The 24,139-nt window shown below is 36.9% G+C and overlaps 1 protein-coding gene across 2 annotated transcripts in view; it reads left to right on the forward strand.

Moving 5' to 3' along the window:
* LOC126917618 (delta-1-pyrroline-5-carboxylate dehydrogenase, mitochondrial) overlaps positions 1-24,139 on the forward strand; it is a 56,571-nt gene that overhangs the window by 28,870 nt on the left and 3,562 nt on the right. Inside the window, exon 8 of one of the 2 annotated variants that reach the window (XM_050724688.1) lies at positions 14,456-14,595. The exons of the other annotated variant lie outside the window; for it this stretch is intronic. The gene's annotated coding sequence lies outside the window, so the exon portion shown is untranslated. Of the gene's footprint in view, positions 1-14,455; positions 14,596-24,139 lie in introns of those variants that run through there. 2 annotated transcript variants of the gene reach the window in all.

A 24,139-nucleotide genomic window follows, 5' to 3' on the forward strand; every position in this document is an offset into this window, starting at 1 on the left:
AATAGATCTTCTTAAATTTATATTCTCTACGTTTGCAAACATATATGTACGAGCCAAACAAAACGAATATAGTGATATATATTAATATTTCAAAATACATATACGTCGTCCTATTAAAATCTAATTTAAACCCCATCTAACTTTAACAAATTAAAAAAATGTTGTCATTTTTCAAACTATTCGATCGATAGAGACAAGTACGTATATAATGAAATACCAAATATCCGATCAAAATATCGCAAATATTTAAATATTTCAAAGTACGCAGATTATGTTACTAAAATCTAACTTTTACTCCATCCAACTTTCACAAGTGAAAAATTTCATTTCATTTTTTCTTCAAATCATTCTATCTGTCGATATGAAGCAATAATTAATCGCAATAGGTTCACAATAAAATAGCAAATCACCGATCTTCCTGAATACTCAGCCACTTTTGCTAGCGTCGCAGGTTGTCGCGAATCAACAAAGAGGCGCGTCGTTGCTTTTCACAGAGACGGAAGCAGCAATGACCCATGGAAAGCGACGAGACATTCGTACGGCAATCAGGACGAAGCACGAAGAACCATTCAAGTTGTGGGCTTTCATCGTCGCCTTACAAGTTCCACCACTTTCCGTCCCCATCGCGGCTTTCTCGTCGTATATCTGGTTCGCCGCTCTTTTCCGACCTTTCCCTCGCTCCCTTCCAACCTTTCTTTCGCATTGGACACCCCTTTTACCCACGTACCACTCTTCCATCCTCTGTTTGAGCCTTGCCGAACTGTATATAAAGTGGTGCTACTAAATTGGAAACCGCAGCTTTGTCGATGCTATTGCCATCCTCTTCTCTTTACCTTGCTCGTTTCCTTTCCTCCCCATTGAGCCCACTACCCCTTTCCTCTTCGCTTCTTTTCTCGTTCAAACCGGTCCTGGTCAGGATGGATCGTTGTTAGAGTTGACATTGGGGCTGGATTTATTGGCCTGGCCCGTTTTTCGAACTTCTTTTGGGGTTGGTCGACCAAGCTTCGAGGGTCGCTGGATCTCACGGCTGGAAAATTCGTCTGTCCTGACGCTTTGATAACTTTTTCTCGCGCCTCGCTGCGAATCCTCGTCCTCCTCACTGGTTTTCCACGTCCGAGCCGCGGTTTTCTAATTTCTTCAGGTTCCTTCCTTCTAGTTCCCAGGTGTTTTTCGTTTTTTGCTCTCTCTCTCTCTCTCTCTCTCTTCTTTTTCTTTTCCTTCTTTTTTAATACTGTAATGGATGCTGAGGAGATAAGAGAGTGGAAGCGAAGCGAGAGCGTTTAGGTAGATTTCGCGTTACGTTTAAGGACGATAATGGTGACTTGAGTTTATTAAGCGAAGAGCTGCCAGAGTTGAGTAATTGCCATTTACGGTTCGCTGTTTAACATGAAAATATTGACCGGAACAATTTGGCCTTTGACAAAGACCAAGTTCGAAACTTTTGTCACTCGTTACGAAGAATAATGTTTTAAGATGGAATTTGAATTTAATTACTTTTAGACTTTCCTCTGCTTCCTGCAGGATGAAAAGTTGCTGCTACAAGAAACTAGAGACAACTTTCAGGCTTGTTATAGCTCACTATATAAACAATTTCTTTGAATATTTTTTAGATTAAAATGGTAATTATAATTCCATTATTTTTTAAATATCCAGCAACGTAGAAATTTCAAGGGAAATTTAATAAGAATTGGTCTCTACACATTAAAATTCATTACGTTCTAGTAATCTATCATGGTCTAATTATTATCACGAAAGCATTGGCTTCTACTTCGATCAGATTGCAAAGCTCGGTACGGATAGTAGAACGCGGAGATCGTCGATTTCTACCACGGATGAGTATGGATAGATATCAAACCGATGAATTTAATATATGAGGAGGTCGACTTACACGGAATTAATTAGAACTATTCTGCATTCGGCAAGTACCATCGCTTGAAAATGTCCGGCAGATATTACTCGACCCCTTGCTGTTCTACTACGTATAATATCACGAAATTTACCGATCTACGTTTGCTAAGAAACAAAAGTGCAACATTTATGGGATCATCTACGTTATTATAATTTTCAGATTTTGTATGGAATAATAATAAAAATTAATTGTAAGACATCTATGTAACTACGTTTCAACAGGTCTGACTCATCAAGTTCTCGACTTGATTTCACCGGTCATAATCAACTAGAGATCAACTTGATCTTGATCTGACCTCGACTTCAATTAAAATATTCAATTAAATTAAAATCGACCTTGATCTAGTTTTGACTTGATCTTTAGCTAACATTAATTTCAATTTGTAGTCAAATTGACCTCCACTTGATTCCATTATCGAAAGCAATATATTTTATCATTATTTTAAAGCAATATAATAATCGATATATTTTATCGAAAGAGAAAAAGGAAAGTTTCGGTTATATTTTATTTCATACTTTAACGTATATCCAATCGAAACCTCTATGATTGCTTCATCATGCAATCTTCATACGTTAGCGTGTATTTTTTAAAAACATGACGTAGAAATGTCTCGAAGGACGCTCGAACAAGAACTCATTCAACTTTCTTGCTTTCATTCTATGTATATACTTGGCGGTAATCTCTCCTCGCTCGTTGACCTCGACGACTGAGCAAAATTTCGCGATATCTGGAAGAAAGAAAAAGAAAAGCACACGTCTGTCCTCGAGACTTTTTTCGCGGATTTCATCCGACGATATTATAACTCTCGAGGAAAGGGACTGCGCGCTCGAGTCGTTGGAAGAATGGCGGGTATCGACGTCTTCGGATTAAAGTTAATCCGGTTGAATCGGCATTCTCGTGGAAACCACGGACGCGGTGCACTTTAGCTGATTGCTTGATTTAACGTAAACGGAGGCACAGCCCACGAAGGAGAGAGGCTGCAAGGCGAGTCGGAAAATGCGCTTTGCTTTGTCTGCCCGTCGCGATATCGCCCATGGTCTTCCGTTTTCCTCTCGACTTTCGCACGCTAACCTACGCTCCTTGTAGAACATTCGTTTCCACCAGATGCTCGACGATGATTATCATCGAAGGTAGAATAGAACTGCAATATTACGTAGAACAATGTGATTTACTGTTAAGTGGTACATGTCTACGTCCTCCTATTTTAACTTTCTGTTTTTTACAACGAAGCTGGAAAGTTTACAAAGAGTTAACACGTTGACTGCTACGTGAATCTCATATGTATTGTATATTGAGTTGGCTAATAATTTCGTCGGTCTTTTATTTAGTGTATAATATCTCGAAGAACGTTGTAAAAATTATTCAAAGAAAGTAAAGAAATTTTTCGATGGGGAATATAAATTTTGTAGGGCAATAGTACAGATATCTTACTTTACTTAGTGTATAATATTTCGAAGAACGTTGTAAAAGTTATTCAAAGAAAGTAAAGAAATATTTTCAGGAGAAATATAAATTTTGTAGGGCAATAGTACAGATATTTTACTTTGTGATTAGGTAGACTTTATATGAAAGCAATAAACACTTGACGTGTACTTTGAAGAAAATATAAATAAACGTATTACTCAATCTAATATCGTAGAGATGATAGAGCGGATGACTATTATGACAGGTTGAACTATTATTTTATTGCTAGCTAAAAAGAGAATACGCTCACACTCGCTGGCGAAGAATTTCTCGTCTTCACGCAGCCACTCGTTGCAAGCGCACACATGCACATATTTTTTGGCTTAAATCTGCGTGTCTCACAAGGATTGCCCATAGCCACGAGCCCATCATCGCTTGCTGATTTTAAGACTAAACAGAAAACTATGGATATTTAAACTATCTACAATGTAACACTTATCCTAACTTATATACTAACATTACAATAGTTTGTTGAATATTTCTTAATCTATGAAATTTATCTTATTTTAATTATTCTGAAAAATGTAGCAACATTTGATCGAATCACCGATGATCACCAATGATCACTATAGCACTCAACGTGTTAATCAGTGTGGTTTTCGGAAGATTCGACATTGCGTCACGCGTCTCTCTTTCCGCTAAAAACTTGAGATATAGTTGCAAGTCGACATTTCCTTTTTGCAATATAGAGATATGAAGATGTAGGATTAATTTACGATCGATAAGTCGGAGTTTAAGTAAATGCTCGGGCTGTACCGGGAACAGTAACGAACCGAGACGCGGAATAAGTGTTTCCCGTGTTCGTGGCAATCTCCGAGAGTGAAAGGTGTCTCGAGAATGGATAGAATTTATTCCGTAGAAGTTCCGAAGGTACAGGGCTGTCTCGTTGGAAAAATTTCTCCCCGGATAGGTTCCGCGCCGTTCATAGAATACTTGAAGACGGTTGCTCTCTTTGTAACAAAAGAAGATACGATCAAAACAGAGCTTGCCGCAGTATCCCTTTGAACGTTTCGAATTCTTCACCGACATGATTTTCACCAAGTCGTGAAGACGTTTTTAGAGGCAAATGAAACCAATTTTCTGCGGAAATGATAGTGAAAATGGAAATATATATCTGGTATTTATAGAAGATAGTCTTGTTCATCTTAATTCTGTTGCATGAACAGAGATACCTATCGATATTCCAATTTCTCTTTTATCGAGCCAATTCGAAGAGACTATTTTATGGTACATTGCACATTCTAACGTTATAGCAAAATTTCAATTATAGTTAAATAATACTCATTTTTATTTTATTAATACAGTGTAAGAGAAAATTCTTTTCAACCTCAGAGTCCCGAAGAACCAGAAAGGTGGCTTCTGATAGCTAGGAGACATATTGGAATTCTGGAAAATTCAGCCCTTGGATTTTTCCCTTTCTTCGGTTTTATGAATCATGCGAACCAACCGCCTGGTACCAGTTACCAGCAACTAGAGTAACGACGAAAATGATTTACGAAAAAGAAGGATTCTTAAGTAAACGATTCGTGAAAGCCTCCTTTTGGTGTAAGAACTACGGTCGCGTGCTTATCCATCTGTGAATCTCTCGATTTTTTAACTAGCCTAATCGACTTTCTCTTCGACAGTTGATTATGTTTCGATATATAGGGTACGAAAGGAATTCGATTGATAAGTTCTTCTATCTTATCTAAAATATTTTAATTGACGGTTATCACGTGTTGATTTTCACTTTTGGTTAGAATTAATAGAATGGAGATGTCTCCTTTTCTATTGGATTTTAATTGTACAAATGTAATATAATGTTAATAAATGTAATATAATGTTAATAAAATGTAACATAATGGAAGTGTTTCTTTTTTTCTACGAAGAAAGATATTCGTGTATTATTCAAATTAGGTAAATGCCAGAGAAGATCGAAATAGAATTTAAAATTTGATTCTACTCCAAAGCTTTCGTATTAATATGCTGTTCAACAGTTGTGTTGAAATTAGGTTTAAACTTATATGAATTTTTGATGAATGTTGAGAAACGATATAGAGATCACGTAAGGGTTATTTAAATTGCATAACAAAAATTTGTATAATAAATACTTATTATACACTGGGTAATAATGAAATAAACTTGCATCATGCCAAAATCAACGCGCAAGCCTTCAATCTTCGCATAAATTACACGCACAGGCGAACGAAAGGTTCCTCAACTTCGTACTCTTGGAACAAAATTCCGCTGAAATTATAAGGAAGCAGCAGAAAATTATAATTGAAAGAAGAAGATACAATCAAATTGATTCATAATTATTAGATAACTTACTAAACAATTACAGGTTCTTCGAAGTAGACTGGCATTAATGAGGATTGAGTTTACTGGTTGTTAAATTCTGAATCTCCTTCCGGTTCTTCGATATAGAATTTCCAAAGAACGTTCTTCACGGTGTTCACGTTCGCGATAGAAAATTTAAATTCTTAAGATATATTGAAATACTAAAATTTCATGACATCGATTCGTTTTCTATCGCGAAACGAAGAATATTTATAATCAATGAATGTGATTTACGTTAATCACTAATTATATCTGGTATCAACATAATTTGGCGTTCATGCTCTCTGCTGATTTTCTCATCAAATCGTAAAGATCCAGTGAATTTTGTCTAATACTTATGGCACATATCTAGTTTCCTTGTGTAAGTATGTGCGCGCATGTAGTAGAAAATTGATACTAAGTGGAGATATCGCGAGTTAGCGAACCTTTCTAAAATATTTACCGAATACTCAGTACCAGGTGTTTAACTTTCGACGCTGTCATCTATTGTAGAACTTAAACATCACACTTAACCCTCTGTTTGCGAACTATTCCTGGTCCACTTTCTAGAAGATTTGTGTTTGTAACCTTTATTAACGTTATTTGTAGAACTGTATATCGCTTGATTGTCTAGTGCATTTCAGTGAATCACAATTTCAAGCGGATCAATCGTTTATTTAAGCTTTGAGCAAGTTTAGGTCTTCTCAAGAATCAGATTAAATCCCTGAACAGTTGTTTAGTTTCTAAAGAAAACTACTCGGCTTAAGAAACTTATTTCAACATTCAAAGACCAAATGGATCAATTTCAATATGTTATGCTTCGAATCAGAACATTCTCGAAGATTAACTCAAGCTCACAACAAATCAAACTATCAATGAAACGTATATTCGTCATAGATAGCCTTAGATCTTTAATGATTCTTTGCTTTGTACAAGAGTATACTCAATATACTATATTTAAAATTTTACTAAACCCTACGACAAGAGCTAAATTCTCTAACAAAATTTTCATAAACTATAACAGAAGATTAATTTAAGTTTAATTTAAGAAGAATATTTTAATATTCAAATGCTTGAAATTAGAACGTCCACGATCATCAATTATCTAGTTACGTATACATTCAACGATACAAGTATTCGTTCTTTAAATCAGTAGTCAGATACTAATCAATTTTCACTTTGCACAGCTAGGTCTAATAGATTCACCGTAGGTATCAGATCGCAGTCGGTCGTATTTCCTCGTCTCGAGCCGCAAGTCTAACGGCCGGTTACTCGACGATCCCTTCGAGTTCTCGAAGAACGTTAGGATCCCTTGTGAGAATGGAAGTGAATTCGATTCCTCGAAGAATCCAGTTTCTGTCTGATGCCCTTTCTTTTTCGCTCGTACCGGGCGGAGATTCAAATCTCGAGTCGATCGACTCGAGACCACTTTGGCGTCGATCGAGTCTCTCCTTTGGTAGATTCCACCTCTTCCACTTATCCGGCTGGACGATAACATCGAGAAATAATCCGGCGGTTTCCTACCAGGCGCAAGTTTTCGGGGAGAACCGTCTTATTATACCCGACGACCGGGATTACCGTGACCGGTTCAAGGTCGCTGCATCGATCTTACTGGGAAGCTTTTCCTACAATTTCGTGGTTATCACTTTCGCTGAAGGCTGCTTGATCGTCGTTCGATGCTTCTACCTTTTTTGCATTAAGTTGGATTGAATTAATTTTCTATGAATTTTAGATTATTATTTTAGAACGTATATCGTTGTTTTGTTGGAATATCGTCAATTCTGAGATATCCGTAAAGATTCGATTTAAGATTGAATTATTAGATCGTAACATATGAAATGTTCGATTTTGAACGAACAATACTTCACTGGATATTAAATGATATTCCTGTGTTTCAGAATATTTGTGAACTATATGCGAAGATACACGTTAAGTTAATATAGAAAGATTATAAGTTGTTTTTTACAGAAGTTACAGGCCTTTTAGTAGTAGCCTTAATTTTTATCTAGAAGAATTTTACAAGTATAAATAATTATAAATATAAATAATATCAGTAGCTTATTACATGTGTAGATATTGTGATAAGCGTTAACCGGGTGCTAATTCTTTTATCAACAGTTATTGACTCAACAAATATACTTTTGATAAGCCTCTGAAGAGATTTCTGATGTTTTGTTAATTTACACTCGAATATAATGGCAAACACAAGACACAAGATATAATATGTCTCGTGATTTACTAACGCATATTGTAAGTAATATGTCACTTTCGAATACGTACGTATGCACTTTACGTTTAAAATCGGTCGTTCAACCTGTCATTTTCTATTTTTCTATGTCGTGCTCCATTATATGAACGCGTTACATGCGATTTTTCTCTTTTCATTACCTTTTTCACGCCGTACAAGCCCGTTCGAAGGAGGCCGAGATAAAACACGATTTGGGGCGCGCGGTGGCTGAAGGTAGGCGCAACTCTCAAGGAAAATATTGACCTTTCCGCGAAAGTTGTTCAGAAATCTCCGCAAACTATACCTGGAGCACCACCTGGAAGAGGGCTTCGGCCTGTTTTCACAGTTGGCGGCGCTTTCGTTAAAATCGATTCCGCGTCTGTCGTGTCTGACTCGCGAACACGCGGCTGCTACGAATTTTTCTCTTTTTCTTTACTGCCGTTAAATTTTAGATTTTCTGTATTTATCAATATTACGACCAATAATCCTATCAAGTAAAAATTTGTAATCAACATCGATAATTTTCAACATTTTCAACACGTTTGCTGTCACTCTGTTTTACGACATTCTTGATCTTCTTACGTTTCACGCAAACGATTCATCGATGCGCAAATTAATTAATTCGCGTGACATTGAATGATTCAAGGTTCTTATCTTTCATCTAAGTTACATCCAGCATTATCGAACCGATAACTAGAGTGTCAAGGATCTACTAAATTAACCGACACGTGGGACGTCTGAGATTAGATCGATTGTGACTGGAGCAATTAAAACCGTAGGTATTAAACCGTCTGGCAGGTTCGTTTTACTAATTTACGACAGTGGAACTTAAATAGAAATCCGTTTGGTACCCTATCCTGAATATTTTACATTCTTCTGCATATTCTATGCGTTTTTGAATTGAACCTTCGAGTTCGCACTTGTAAATCGTACGTATTAATAAACGTATAAACATTCACAGCATATGAATTACGAATTACGTTTTCAATTAATACATTTTTCGATACAAAAGTACATTTATATTATTATACATATTATAGATATGTTATGTCGCTTCGATATTTGCAAAACAAAATGTATTTTCGACTTTAAACACTCTTTTTATTACAAACACAGCGATGAAACAATATTTATGATACCAAAACTGGCGACATATATTTATAAAGAGGGCTGCTATTATCACAAGAACAGCAATGAAACAATCGGTAAAATTGAACAATACGCTTTACGAACAATTTAGACCCAGGGTGTCTTTATGCGCATTATACGTATATTCGACTGTTTGGTCAATTATATGAAAACTTTCCATGGTTTGTACCTCTCTTTATTCGTGCTCGAACAAAATCTCATTCTTCTTTCTTTCTTTCTTCCTCTTCCTTAAATATTGTTTGCATAATACCGAGGCTAGGAGCCAGTTGCTTAATGATCCGGCCTCATCAACTTCCGTCTTTCGTTTTAATCTCGATTCCTTTCGTACAAAGGTCATCCACGACGCTCTTAATCTGTATCCCTGTCCATCCTTTTCCACGATTTCTTTTTCGTCCGTAATCTTCCTCCCTTCTTCCGCGTACCTAGCCATTTCAACTCTTCGTATTTATACCTCCGTTTAAGACGATTTCTACTCTTCACCTCTCCTTCATTCCCCTTTTCCATACTACCTGAATTTTCCGTCATTTAATCAGTCACTGTCTCAAAGAAGTTCACCGTCTAATTACCGCTATTGCCACACCGCTGTTTTACGTAAGCAATTATCGTCACGCGATTTCGCTCCCCGCGAGAACAATGGAACGTGACAATGGGAAAGAAATACAATTTTTGGTTATTTAAAGCTTTGAGAAGCGATTGTTTGTTGAGACATTGATAAGTTTCCGGCAAACAGAATAATCGGATAGTAGCTGCAATTTATACAATTTTCTTTTATTTCGTGACTGAAACTGTTATTGAAGACGCGAAAATGTTTATTATTATTAGACTGCGGATCTCTGTACATCCATAGAGAAATTTAAAAATTGTAGGAACGCAGAGAATTCGCGTAATATGCAAAGGTACATAAAATACGCAAAGCTTAGCATCTATTATAATATTTGGTAGCAGTATAATATTTCGTAAAACAAGTTTCTATCCCTTTATTTGTCTTTGTAGAAATTCGCATAACGAGCCGCAGTTTAATTATCACTAGTGAAGTTTGTAATCCCGTGACATTCAAAATTAGTTCGATCGTGAAAGAGAGTCTAGAAGATGTTACTTTCATATTTTTCTATTGTTTTATCGATACAAATTGCTGCGGTCTCTCAAAAAAAAAAAAAAAAAAAAAAAAAATCCCCAGCGATCACGTTTGTCCGCCGAACGGCGCGCGGCGAATTGCATCGAGTTTCCGTATCGGCTTTTAGCCGTGTCCCCGAAGGCTCCCTCCATCTTTATTCTCGGCGGGAACCTCGGCGCAACTTGTCGCTATTCATTTACCCTTTTTCCCTCGTTCCCAAGGGAGACGATCTTCCTTCGTTCTCTTGCGGGACACTTTCAGCCTCCGGCTCCGGACCGGAGACGTTTTGAGAAAGTGCGAACGATTGGGATTGTCTCGTCTTTTACACCGTGAAAGGACAGCCACGGCCTCGATGCACTTGAGACTCCGGTGAACAAAGGATCGGGCGATATTTTTTGCCCGAGGGAACGGACCAACCCGACAATTACGACGATCGATACCATCTTCTCCCTGCGATCATTAAAATGCTTTATTTTTATTTTTCTTCTTTTATTCTCCGCCGTTTTATTAAATTCTTCTTTTTGTCTTTCTCTCTTTAGAATATTTTTCTCTTACCGTGTTGACTGCTGCGAGGCAGACGCCGATGATCGCCACTTGACTTGCTAATGGCGCGATAGGGAAATTTTCTGATAGACCTGGGATTAATTAAAACACTCGATTCGAATAAACGATATTGTTTTTGGAACTTTTAATACTGTCGATGTCATTACATCAGTCGATGTTAAGTATCGTGTGTGCTATAAAGCAGGAAATATTGTTTTACGGTCAGATGTAGAGCAAGATTCTACTATGTCACACTTCACACTTCATTAAATCGTAAAAGAGTCATAGTATTATTGACCAATTCTTAATGTTTCTCTTATCTTCTATCTTGTACCGTCCAATTCCTATACTTCTCTGTAATTGTCACATTTGGTACCCTAATGAGAAACAGTTTATTTATTTGTTATTTATTTGTCATTTGCTTAATTGTCAAATGTTCATAATAAAGGAACACATAGCGCAAGTTTATGCGAATTATCAGGATTTATAGAAACAGATCAGCTGATATTTGAGGATAATCGTTGGTTATATTTACAAAGGAGAGTTTGCAAGTTAACTTTTCATCTTTCTTTTTTCAAAGACATTGATCGATTGGTCAGCGATAAGAAAAACGAGGCAGAGTTACTTGAAATTTCGCAGCGTCTTATACGAAATTCAGTCTCAGTAATCCAGCCTCGTAGTTCCGTAATCAGGTGAAGTAGGGCGCTATAATTACAGACGCAATTTGTTTCGAGCGTCGATGCACGACTGCTTGGAAGTAGCTCAAGGATCATCGTCTTCACTCCGCCTCTCCTGTTCCGCCTCCGTGAATGCCGGGGAAACCGACAGAGAGAGTAGTAAATGCCCCTGAAGTGAAACGCCGTTGAAATAAACGGTGAATCTCGATCGGTCAGTACTCGTGAGTACTATACTGACGTATCGTCAGTATTAGAACGTTTCACGGCTCTAGTTAACGACTAGATTGTTCCCTTCTATCGATCTTTTTCTAGTCTCGAATATTGTTACCTGCTCGCTGCCAATTGGCATATTTCTTATCAAAACGAGGAATATAATTAATTAATTAGAATTAAAATGACACGACGAAAATAAATAATTCTGTGTAATCAGATTTCTATCCTCGTCAAATTAAATATTAACATTACCAGGAACATCTTTTCTCATCATTGCCTTGATCGAACTATTTTATCAAATATCAAATCAAATTCACAATTTAACATTTCTTTCGTTGAACTGATTGTGCTGTTTAGTCCATTTCACAATTTCATTGTGATTGTACTACTCAGGTTATTAAGATAGCAATAATTCAATAAATTATTAATAATACAAATACGTGAATAAATTATTGTAATACGAAGTATAATATTTATGTCTCATTAATTTGTAATATTTATAAGACTGTGAATTATTATTTATCCAGTAATTATTGTCGAAGCTTAAAATCTATTATTTATCGTTGATGTATCAACGGTTATACGGTTATAGAATCAAAATCGTTGATATTATTTACACATAAACACGTGACTGTTATGAGGCCAGCGTACCTATATGTCGCATTCGAAACTTAACAGTAATACGACTCTGTTCGAGGGATAGTAACTTCCGGGTACATCCGCTGGAACCGGAAACATCGTTAATCAACGAATGATATATAAAGTTTGGGGGCAAATAAAGTAGCCGAGCAAACGTCCCGGCGTAGAAAATTACTTTCACGATGACGATGAAGAGACGGAAAAGGAAGAAAGAAGGAAAGAAAGAAAGTATAAGACGAGGTGTCGACGGGAATCCAAGAAACGGCTGGAAATAAGAAATGTCATTAAAGTTCCTCCATAGGCCACGTGTCGATTCCTTCCCTATCACGGTACCACCCTTCGAGATCTCCACTTTTTTTCCTATCCCTCGCTTCTTTGATTATTCCTCATTTTCATCCACCACCACGGCACCTGATATTTGCATTGGAAATTTCTGATGAAGTGGGGATGGTCACAGGAACCAGACCGCGACAACTCTTTCTTTACTTCTTCCGTTTTCTTCGTCTTCTACTTTTTCTCGGGATGGCTTTCTTTGATTCCTTCTATCTCTTCCACTTCTGGCGTTTATCGGTCACGAAGTTTTTAATTGCGAGTCCTTGAATTCTTATTCTGAGAATGGAGAATAAATGTTAGATACGTTTAATATCAATATTGTTGAGAAATAATTCATAGAAAATTATCATTCTATTTATTTATATTGCCGTACACGTGTTACAAGGGTTCATTAGGTGAAAGTAAATTTCATATAAATCCATATGAAACAATGTGTAATACAAGCAGAAAAAGTAGAAAATTCTTAAAAATTGTTGTAAGTCTATCTGATCATTTTCGTGTTAACACTACAATTCATTTATTTCATGTTCATTCGTTAGTTATTTATTCTTAAAGCATAGAATAAAATCAAATGCTGTAAAAATTAAGTAACTCGATTCAAACCAAAACTTAATCACTGTATCAACAATGCTAATAGAGATCTAAATTCCATCAATATCCAAAGCTAACGATAATTCCGGTTCCAGTACCGAGCCAGGCTAAAAATTCTTCCACAAACTACTCTTTTCGCCTGTCACGTGACACATCATACTCACTGCGTCGCATTATCACACGTTCTCCTATAAACACGAGTTTTGTCTCGCGAAATGAAACTTTCCGGACCGTGGCATTTGCAAATCACGCGCGGAACGTCAACCGTGTACGTCAGCCGAGTAAGAAGATCGGCAGTGATTTGATTTTTTACTCATTACCAGCCAGACAAGAATTTTTATTTCGCCACGGTTGTCTCAGGTTTCTCATTTTCTTCTTCTTTATTCGTTTCATTCCATTTTACCGTTGCGTTTTACAGGATGCCATAAAAAAAAAGAGTCACCGCGTATGTAAAATACGATATTGATCAAATGGCCACTTCCACTTCTTTTACAAATGTGTGCCAGTTCAAATGTCATTTTTCATAACATTTTCTAGTAGTATTTGTTCAATTTCTTATCGAATAATATCGTTGAATGGCTCGATTGTGGTCGATTTATTTGCATAGGCGTCTTCCTTTTTAGTGTCACTACCTTTGAACATAATCCCGGTGATCGATATCGATAATAACTTTCTATTATGATAAAATCGAACGAATACAGCACGGTGTATAATATATCAGCCGAGAAATGGAATGACGATAAAACAAAAATGTAACATCTCTTTCATGACACGGTGTATAATCTTCCTTATCCGCTGACGTAAATACGCTGATAGGATTTCGTGACGCCAGTGTACACCCCATAGAAATACGTTTCATCGTAATACGATACGCGGCCATGAATAATAATATTTACCCACGAACGTTTCGTCAGGAAGCGACGGTAGTGAATAGCCGGAAGGATATCTGCCTATCTATAACAAGCGAATTCGATCGTCGATCTCCCACGAAAGTCCACGATTTCCCCTTGATGCACGTTGTTATTCATTTGCCCATGGTGGATTTAATTAGTTTTCGACCGATCCTCGGCCTTGGCACTAATTAAACTCGCTCTCGCTCCTCTTTCTCCCTCCGTTTTATCGCTTGTGCCGCCTTGTGGGGTCGTGTAGGCGGTGTGAAAGAGTTGTACGAATTTGTTTTAATTGTTAATTGGCGAAAAAAGGAACCACGTCTCGGGGGAATGTTCAAAATAACGAGTATAAAGATGCAAATTGGGGAACAACCGTATAACGTTGTCCAATTTTTTTCTGTTCATTAGGTTCCGAGAGGCTCGCCGATTTTTGTGACAGATTCCATGGCGCCTTTTTTCAATGCTGATGAAATTGAAAGGGATCCCGATTGTATTCACGTTTACTGACCAATTGTTGATAAAATTAATACGCCTAAGTCTAAGATAAATTATTACAGGTAATTACAATATCATGTACTTGTTAAATGTAAAATATCGAATTCACAGTTCTGGTTACAGTTACATAACATACATATTACATATTTATACAATGTATACATAGGTACACGTATAAACCAATAATGGAACACCGTGATATCTGAATATTAATAAGTCATTGTACGTACATATGTACGTATATGACATTTTGTGTAAATATATTTCTATTATAAATAGATATAATAGATATAATAATAATATATATACATAATAATATATATAATAATAATATATATAATAGATATAATAATAATATATCAAATATATTTCTATTATTCGAATTATTTCTATTCTATTCTACACACACTATTCACGTTTACTAGTACATGCCTGTTTTCGTGCATTCTCTCCTGTTTTACAACGATATAACCGGCACTTCGAGACTTCCCCACGTGCCTTCGACCAAGCTACGTCTTTGACGGTGGTCTTTGAAGGTGGCCTCTTCGTGAATTCCATCGACGAGCGCGACCTAATTGCTCCGAACTACGTTTCGCGCAATCGAATTTCCGACGATTCCGCCACCCTCGCGTATCGATTTCCTGTTCGTTGGCTAGTGCGATTAATTTCGCTCGAGCGGCAACTTACTCGCGGTATGATAATTAAAATAATGTTGTCGAATCACGATACTATATACCAATTTTGGTCGCGATACCAACGGAACAGGCTGATCCAAGGAGAAACGGAGACGGAGAGGTGTCGTGTTGTCGGTACGTACACTACGTGTTAAAAATTTAGAATCATCATAGGTATATAGAATTGAAAGAAATTGTTAATTTAAAGTCCGTATTTATTTTAGAAAATTCTTTAGGCAAAAATCTATCAAAGTTAAAAAAATTAATATTGATACATATATAAGTATATTAAATTAAATTGAAAACATATATAAGTATATTAAATTAATTAAATTTCCTATCATTTAGTAGTAGATTTGTATGTCTACAGAAAATTGGTACTGTAAAAATTAAATATAAAATCGGATTAAAAAAGCACTTCACCGGAAGATAAGTACTTTTTTTAACTACCATAAAGCAAGTAGTATATACAAAAGTTATTAACTTGCTTAAAATACTTCAAATTCATACTGACCTATCATTCCACGTGATTTTTCCATTCCTTTTATGTCTATGATTTCTTTACGTAGCTAATAACCCATGCAATCATTTAGTACGATCACAAGCAACTGAAGAAAAAAGAAAAAAACAGTAAAGAACAAACAAAGACGAAATTCCAATAAAGAGCGTTCGATCGAGCGAACGTAAAAGAAGTTCAAAGAGTAATTTGATGAACCAATAAATTCGAAAATTAAATCGATCTGAAAGAAGATAATATAAATAGTCTAAATGAAACGTTCTAATAAAAAGTGAAATAATCTAAAAAAAGGAAATGAAAATCGGGGATGGTTCGAGAGCAACGATAATGGTGAAGCGAGAAGGTTGGGATAAACATGAAGGGGTGGAAGGAAACAAAACTACGGAGAGCGAGAGACGGGCTGGAACGAGGGATAAGCGAACGGCTATTCCGTTTCGTTAAGCAATTCCGACGCGTTTCGTCCGATAACGTCCGGCCACGAGGTTCTCTCATAACAAATGAATTTATTCGTGCGCGAGTTTACGCGGCGGGCCTGGTCACGCGGATAATTTACAAGGAAACGGGCCACGCGCGTAGATACCGGAACACATCGACTCTATAGTGTTTCCGCCGCTTTTTAACCGGAGGGTCGCGGCTTTGTTTGGCCGCTTTAAAAGGCACGGCCAAGTCGCAGCGATTTTTCACTTTTAATCTCGGCCAACCCAACTCTTCTCTCTCCGTCTCTCTCTTTTTTTCTGGCCGAGTCCCGTGGCCAGGCTCAACAGCTCGTTCGAAGAGCTCTTTTTCTCCCGCTTCTGTTTTTTGTACACGTCTGCGTTCTCCCTTTTATTTTTTTCGTTTGTTTGTAAAGGGATGATCCTTTATTTGATAAAATTTTTGCACACGTAAAAGGCGAGTGTTTTTTTTTCCCCCCCCGTAAAGATTCGCTTTTTATTTCTTCGTTTAATATTTCTGACCACGCGTGCAAGTAATGCAAGCATCAGTTGCTCGGTTGCTGCATTTTTAATTTGTTTTCGTTAAGTAGGTTTCGATGGAATATGGAATACGTGGAAGATATTGTACGTTGTAAAAAGGAAGCTTAAAGGTCGTCTGGGAGTTTTATTGAGAGATTTAGGAAAGTAAATTCATCCTTTTTTCTTGTGCGATAGTAGTTTTTAAAGTTTATTACGCATGGAATAACATAGAAGAACATTTGTTTTTATTATGCGGAAGATACGAAAGGGGTGAAATATGTAGAAAATATTGAAATTTGTGAAAAAAGCGTAAGAGTTGTCTGAAATCCTGATTGAGCGATTCGCTAGTATAAATTGTTTTATATTTCATGCAATAATATGTTTTAAACAGTGCAATAACTTATTTCTAATATTGTTGGAATAAATATCCATATCGTAATTGATTTAATTAACTCCGCGTTAATCCAAAACGAATGTTGGACCTTCTTTAGAGTTCTATTAAATTCCGCAACTAATAATTACAATGGACATTCGAATTATTAATGTTCATTAATATTGCTGATGTGGCTGCTATCTGTCCATTGGGCATTTATTAATTTCAATAATGCCGAGTAATTGTTTTTGCGAATTCCGTGCTTCGAAATCGTGACAACGTTGAACTTCAATTGCGATATTGCCGCCATTCAATTCCATGCTTATGCAGCGCTTCTATTGAACAATATTACGTATATCGCAATGGAAACTTTTGCAAATTATTTTCAACCTTCATCATCGTGTATATCAAAATAATATTTCATTTAAGTCTTAACTATCTTTTATTCATTTGTTCTGGAAGCAATAATAGACGACGATTAACGAAGATGCATTCATTTTGCATTCATCCAATCATTTCATCATTTTGGAAAATTTTCCATCTCGTGCTACTGTCGATTGTGTTGCAAAGATATTTTGTAGAAAGTCATGGAAGGAAAGAGGCCATGTAAACTCTATTCCAGTCGTCTCTGTCTCTTGATATTCTACGCGCGTTCTTTGCAAACGAGATTCCGACCAAAGCTAGAGGCGAAAACGGGAAAAATTTTCAGCTGGCTCGTGAAACGTCGTAAGGACGGACGTTACACGTACTGCAAACTATCTTAGGATGTTCCGACCGGTACGTGTCACTAGATCCTTTCCGATTTGCATTATTATCGGACGTACTTTTAACACTAGGGATGAAATCACCCTTCAGGTCTACAGAAACAATCACAGTAAACGTTCTTGGCAAATTTTTTAAGGGTCTTTGCCTTTTTTCTTTTTAGCTTATTCGGGGAATTAAGAATTTCCATGTGTCCTGCTTTTGTAAGTTTGACAATTATATCAGATTTTTCTGTAAGTTAAATGAAAAAAATCTTCCTTGTTTATTAAGCGTAAGCTTATGACACGATTCCGATGTTTAAAGATATTTTTTTTCAATTATATACTTCAGTTCAAGAAATAAGTCTTTGTTTAATAATTTAGTAATGAATAATTTCGTATACTTGAAATTAATTAATTAATATGTAAATGCTACAATATATACGATTATTATAGTTAATCGATCCCATCGTTTAACATAAATATTCTTTAAATGACGTTGCCAAAATGATAAAGAATAGCGATAATTATAAAATATAGTCAATAATAATAATTATTATAAAACGTGTAATAGGTTGAACAAGGCGAAGAATATAATGGAATTAAAATGAAATGCAGGGAAGGGTAAAGAGTGGAATTTATTTTAACGTGTAATAAATACAGGCATCTCGCAGTTCATAATTATTATCACTCACGACAATGTTCGTTTCGTTTTGCGAAACAAAAGTGCCTCGGTGGCGTACGAAGAGCATTGTGTGCGCACGGAGGTTTAACCGGGGGAAACGCTTGGCGACCAGCGTCATCCGGTGTTAATACTTCTCTCAGTGAACAGGAAAAACAAGATTGTAAAGTGTGTGTTCAGCGTGGTGCGCGTGTGCGCCGTTTAAAAGGCGTGCACTTTAGTCAGTAAACAGCGAGTTTTGTTAATCCCGTGTAACAGAAATCTGCAGGTAATACCATGAAATATCGCGCAATCTCCCGTAGAAACCATAAATTGAATATGATGTTTTATTCACGTACGTTTTAATCAATTTAAGTCGATCTCGCTTATTTTTCATTATTTATCTTTCATAATAATTTGATCGTGTCATCGGAGCGATATAGCCCTCCGAATCAGGAACACTTTTTACGTTTTATCATTTAATCTCTTTCCATCGTTTCCTCGCGAAACAAATGGCTAGAATGTCGTTAAAAGATAATTAGCCGCCCATCAAAAGCTTTCTTGTAATTAATAGCTGCAGCGCGGGAAGAGTATAGAAATATACAGTGTGGAATCTTTATTCAACTTGTTTTTGGTAATCATGGTTATGCTAAAATACAATTTCTTAGACCAAGTCGATACTCGCCATAAACCAACTAAAATTTCAAGAAACTTGCCAATCTCTCCAACAATTATCTTTTCACAGTCTTTCAAAAGTCAAATTGACCGACTTCTTCCAATAAAATTTTCAATTTTATTATCCAGATAAGTCAGATGTGTTCCTCTCTTTCCTATAATTTTATTTACAATACATTCATGTATAAATGTATAAATTTACAATACATTTCTAACATCCTTGCTTATTTCTACCTTTCTACTTATAAAGTAGTTTACTATTCTTTCAAGTATTGATGACTGAACTACTTTTAACCAACCTCATATTTAAATTTCCAAATTCTCATCCCTCTCGACTGTCCAAAAAACTCAGTACCCCAAGTTATATCACACTGACGTTACATAGTCGTCTAGGTGGCAAGAAAAAGCGCTAATAGTACATCAAAAGTGGAGTGTAAAAATGAGGAAATCGGGAGGCGTCAGACACTGGGTGGATGTCGCGTCGAGACAGGAAAAAGGCAACATTAAGAGGCGCTGAGCTGGCGACACGGCAATCTCAGGAACTGGCAGGAAAAAATTCGCCCTCCCTGACGCGCGGACCGCCTTCAAAAAAGGAACTGGCTAAAAGGTCGTTAAGGTTAATGTGGCGCGAAAAGACGAGGACAGAGAGTGAATCCCCCGAAGGCGGTGGCTCGCCTCCTGCCTCGTTTCGACGTTTGGCACCCTTTGAGGTGTGACTTGTTCCTAGTGACAACCTCACGACGTCATCGAGAGATCTCCTTCTTGCGTTATATTCGTCCGATTCGAGCTTCTACACGCAGCAAAGGAATGGTTTAGTAGCTAGGGAATGGACCAGAAGAGAGATATACTAGATGGATTCCAGGCGTCGGGGAGCATTAAGGGTTTAGGAGCTTCGAGTTTCGAGAGGGAATGTCTCTTGACTTGTACGTGGATCTCGTTGGTCGCGGAGATTTCGGGAGACTGGATTTTTCCGTGGAGAAAGTTTCGAGATTTCTTAGATGCATGTTGGGATTTGCTTCTTCCTCTTGCTTTCCTTTTTTTCGTTCTTCCTGATATATGAGGTTGTGTGTTCGAGAGATTGAACAGTATATAGTGTATGAAATATAATTTGATTTATAAAGTGCGAACTGAAAGTGCGATGGAAGATTGTTTTGATATAGCAGACGAAGGTCGCCGTGGCCAACACTGTTCATTCAAGCTTTTCTCTATTGTTAATTACTTTCAAGAGGAGATCAGAGAAGGAGAATGCTGCTACAGGTTACGTATATCAATGTTAGGAAGATTTATAATAAATATTCGAAGCAATGGTCAGAATATTCGTGTAATTTTCTTATGTGAGACCAAATTTGGAAAAAAGTTGCTGAAGATTGAGTATTTGTGGAAATAAATTTTATTTCATAGCTTTGATTTATTTCTGTACAAGAAATTATATAAAATACTAAATAACTTTTGATCGTATTTTGTATAATAATATTCGTACTATAATAGTCAAGTATAAGTTGGCTTTTGGTATGGGGAGAAGGAGATGTAGTAGAATGAAACAAGAGAAAATTCTTCTTTACCATCTCTTTCCCTCATTACGAAAGTATCTGAACTCTCACGGTTATGCAAGAAGAAGGGGAGAGTAAAGTAGAGAAGCAAGTGAAAACGGATCGTTTGTAGCCAGACGCGCTACATTACTTCATAACTCGGAACTCTCGCATTCTTTTAACAATCTTATCTCACATTCTTTTATAAACTGGTAGAAGGAAAAGGAGTAAAATATAAAACGAAATAAAACCGTGGAAGTAAGAGTTCGCGTTGGTGATTAATAATTAAGAATTGAGTAGATATAAATAATACAGTAAACGTGTTAATAAAGAATTTCTATAGTTACAATATGAAAGATTAATAAAAACCAATAAAACGAAGAGCAAACGCATTGACATGGATGTCACGTTTTTACAAATATAAGAATTGTTTTGTGTACTTTGCTGCCTGTATCGGCTATTTCCCAAATCGTTTCGTGTACTTTATTATTTTTTGTCAATTTTTAAGTTTTTAATTACAATACCTGTAGTATCGTGGACAAAAGGCCTAAGATATCTGCCGAATCGTAAACAATGTCGCGAGAGCCGCGGCATCGTCGGGTACATCAATGTGTCGTCGATCCTTTTTAAGTGGATAGTTTCGTGGAAAGGGCCCGCGTGACCCTGGCCACGGGCGTTTCGGGACACGTGTCTCGAACGGCGGGAAAAGACAAAGAGACGTTAAAGTCAGTATTAGTTGAGAAGCCGGAGAGAACGGATGCGAAAGGTGTGCAGAGTGTGAATTGAGAAGCGAGAGCGAGCGAGTGTAGAAGCCGAAGAGTGTGAATCGGGAAGTCGAAAGCCGCGTCTGAAAATAAGACGTACGACAGCATTGTAATTATTTCGTTGCTTCGAATATTATTAATTAAATCAAAACATCATTACTTGTCCTTTCCTCTAAGACCCATTAAGATACTACATACCTTTATTCAATAATCGATTGTTAATTTTTTATCGAATAAAAATGTAATCCTTCCTCGCTTTGTTTTACGTTTTTCGTAAAATTTGTAATAGAAGCATTTACTCTGCGGTCAACGTGCAGACTTGTCATTGCTTGATTTTATTTGCGCTCCTCGTAAGGGATTTTTGAAACTAAACTTCGCAGTTAACAGGCCAAACGTTCCGACAAAATTTATCTTTCACGAGTCAAAGCATTCTGTACGGTTAACAGGTCGAACGATAGAAGCTTCAAAACGAAAAATAAAAACGATACAATCGTCTGGACCCGGTTATCGTCAAAGTCCGCATCACATCTTTTCTTCGTGGCCACCAGCTATTTATTTTCACAGACAAATTTTATTATCAAGCAACGGTTGAAGTTAGCAGAAAGGCCGGGGGAATTTTCATTGCATATAAAAAGAGAGAATCGCGGGTTCATAGGGCGACGGGGGGCACGTTTCACGCCTTCAGAGAAATCCTTAAAGCCGTTTAAGCCCTGCGGTGACGCCGGATCTCACGTAGCCACGGTAGAGGCGGAGCCAGGAGTTGCGGCGTTCAACGACGGATGAATGGAGCTTAACTCTGCGGCTGTTACGATTTGTACGCGTATTCGTTCCCGTAGATTCGAATGGTTAATTCACCTATAATCGCCGCGTTTCTCCTGCGTGTCGCATTTTCTTATTACACATCACGTTCGCCGGCTTAAAACGCGAGAATGGAACAACGGAACGGACAATTATTAAGTTTTATACGTGTTTCTTGTTACCTTTTCGCATTATTATTCTTTATTATTTATTTCCTGAGGATATTGGATTGTTTGCTTATAATATAGAATATAAGGAACTATATTTAGTGACAAAACAATAACGATTGTTCTTAAAATTCTTCCTCTCTTCCTTGTGAAACAGAAAAAGGAAAAGGAGAGGAAGAAAAAGTGCATTTTGTGGATTTATCATTAAGGCCCTTTCAACATCCTTAGACATTAGGATAGTGTAGGACACGTTGAAGGATGTCTATGAAATAAACGAATAAGCTCCATAGCTAGTGCAGTACGGTCTTCACGGTATTTTACTTCTTTCACTCCCAAAACTTCTTTTGACATGTTAACATTTGTTTGCAATAAAGAAGTTAGAAAGAACATACCTTTGGAAAATCATAGAGCGTGACATTTTCGTGTTTGTATAAATGTAAACATAGCTTCGCGTTCTAAACATTATAGCGAGCGTTTTATTTCAGATATTTTACGTATTTATGCATATTATTTACATTTGCACGTTTTGAAATTCTTCATAAATGCATAAACATGTGCAGTTTACACACAGTAACGAGAAGAAAGCAAAGAAATGAAAGCACGGAGAAGCCATTGTTTCGCCGCATATACATTTTAATTTGCTGGGACGTCATTGTCAAGTAAAAGCCTCTTGGTACGAAGATATTACAACGCTAGGAGAGGACGATGGGGTGAATGCGGGATCATCCGATCCATACCGCCGCCATGATATATCATAAGTTCCATTATCCGGCTCCCGTGTTACATTATCGCGGCACGTTTCGGTTTAAAGGCATCCCTCAGGTGAAATAGCCATTGCCTTTCTTGCCCTCTTCTGTATACGACGTCGTGTAAATTCAATTTAACTGGTTCGAAGGATGAAAGACGTGTCGAGACTCTTCAACGCCCCCTCCTTCCTTTTACTTCTTCTTCGGCTCGACCGATTTAACGGGGTAATTACCTACGTAGCGTCTATTTAGACCAGTAATGGAACTACCACCATGGTGTATTTCTTCGATTGAATTTTATGGTGGATTTTCCGCTGGAAGATGTAGAAGCTCGTTACCGGCTTCACCGGGATTCGCTGTTCAGATTTATTTTGGTTTTCCAAGAGTACATTTGAAGAGAGACTAATCACAAATCGAATAGAAATTCGAGTATTTGTATTTTCAATCATATTCATATAATTTTTATACTTTTGTATCTTGGCACGATGGCCAAAAGTCTCTTCTCAAAAGATGGCTAATTTTCTATGGGCGAAAGTAGCTCGTTATTGGCTTCATTGAAATTTGTTGTACGAATTTATATCAATTTTCGAGGAGTATCCTGGAGAGAAGTAATCACGAAAGTACCGTAATATTTGTATTTTTCATCTAATTACACATTTCTCGTATTTTTATATCTTTATATCTTCGCATAAACAAATTTTTCTATACGTATAAAATGGAATTCTATCTTCGATAGATTCATAAATGGGATATTACTGTATAGCGTTATAAATTGTGTTTATTATATGATATTTCAAATTCTCTGCTTCTATTTTCTATTCGCTCGATAAAAGATATATTAGAGAATGCAAAGAAACAAGTAGCAGCAAATTGAATCGATACGTACCGAGTCACCCGTTATGATAACGGCTATGTAGATATTAAATTATATTCAGTATGTTTGCAGCAGATATGGCGAGGAGGAAGTGACTTTGTATTAGAGGTCTTCCAATATGGGACC

Source organism: Bombus affinis, chromosome 6, assembly GCF_024516045.1.
Source record: "Bombus affinis isolate iyBomAffi1 chromosome 6, iyBomAffi1.2, whole genome shotgun sequence".
Taxonomy (NCBI): Eukaryota; Metazoa; Arthropoda; class Insecta; order Hymenoptera; family Apidae; genus Bombus; species Bombus affinis.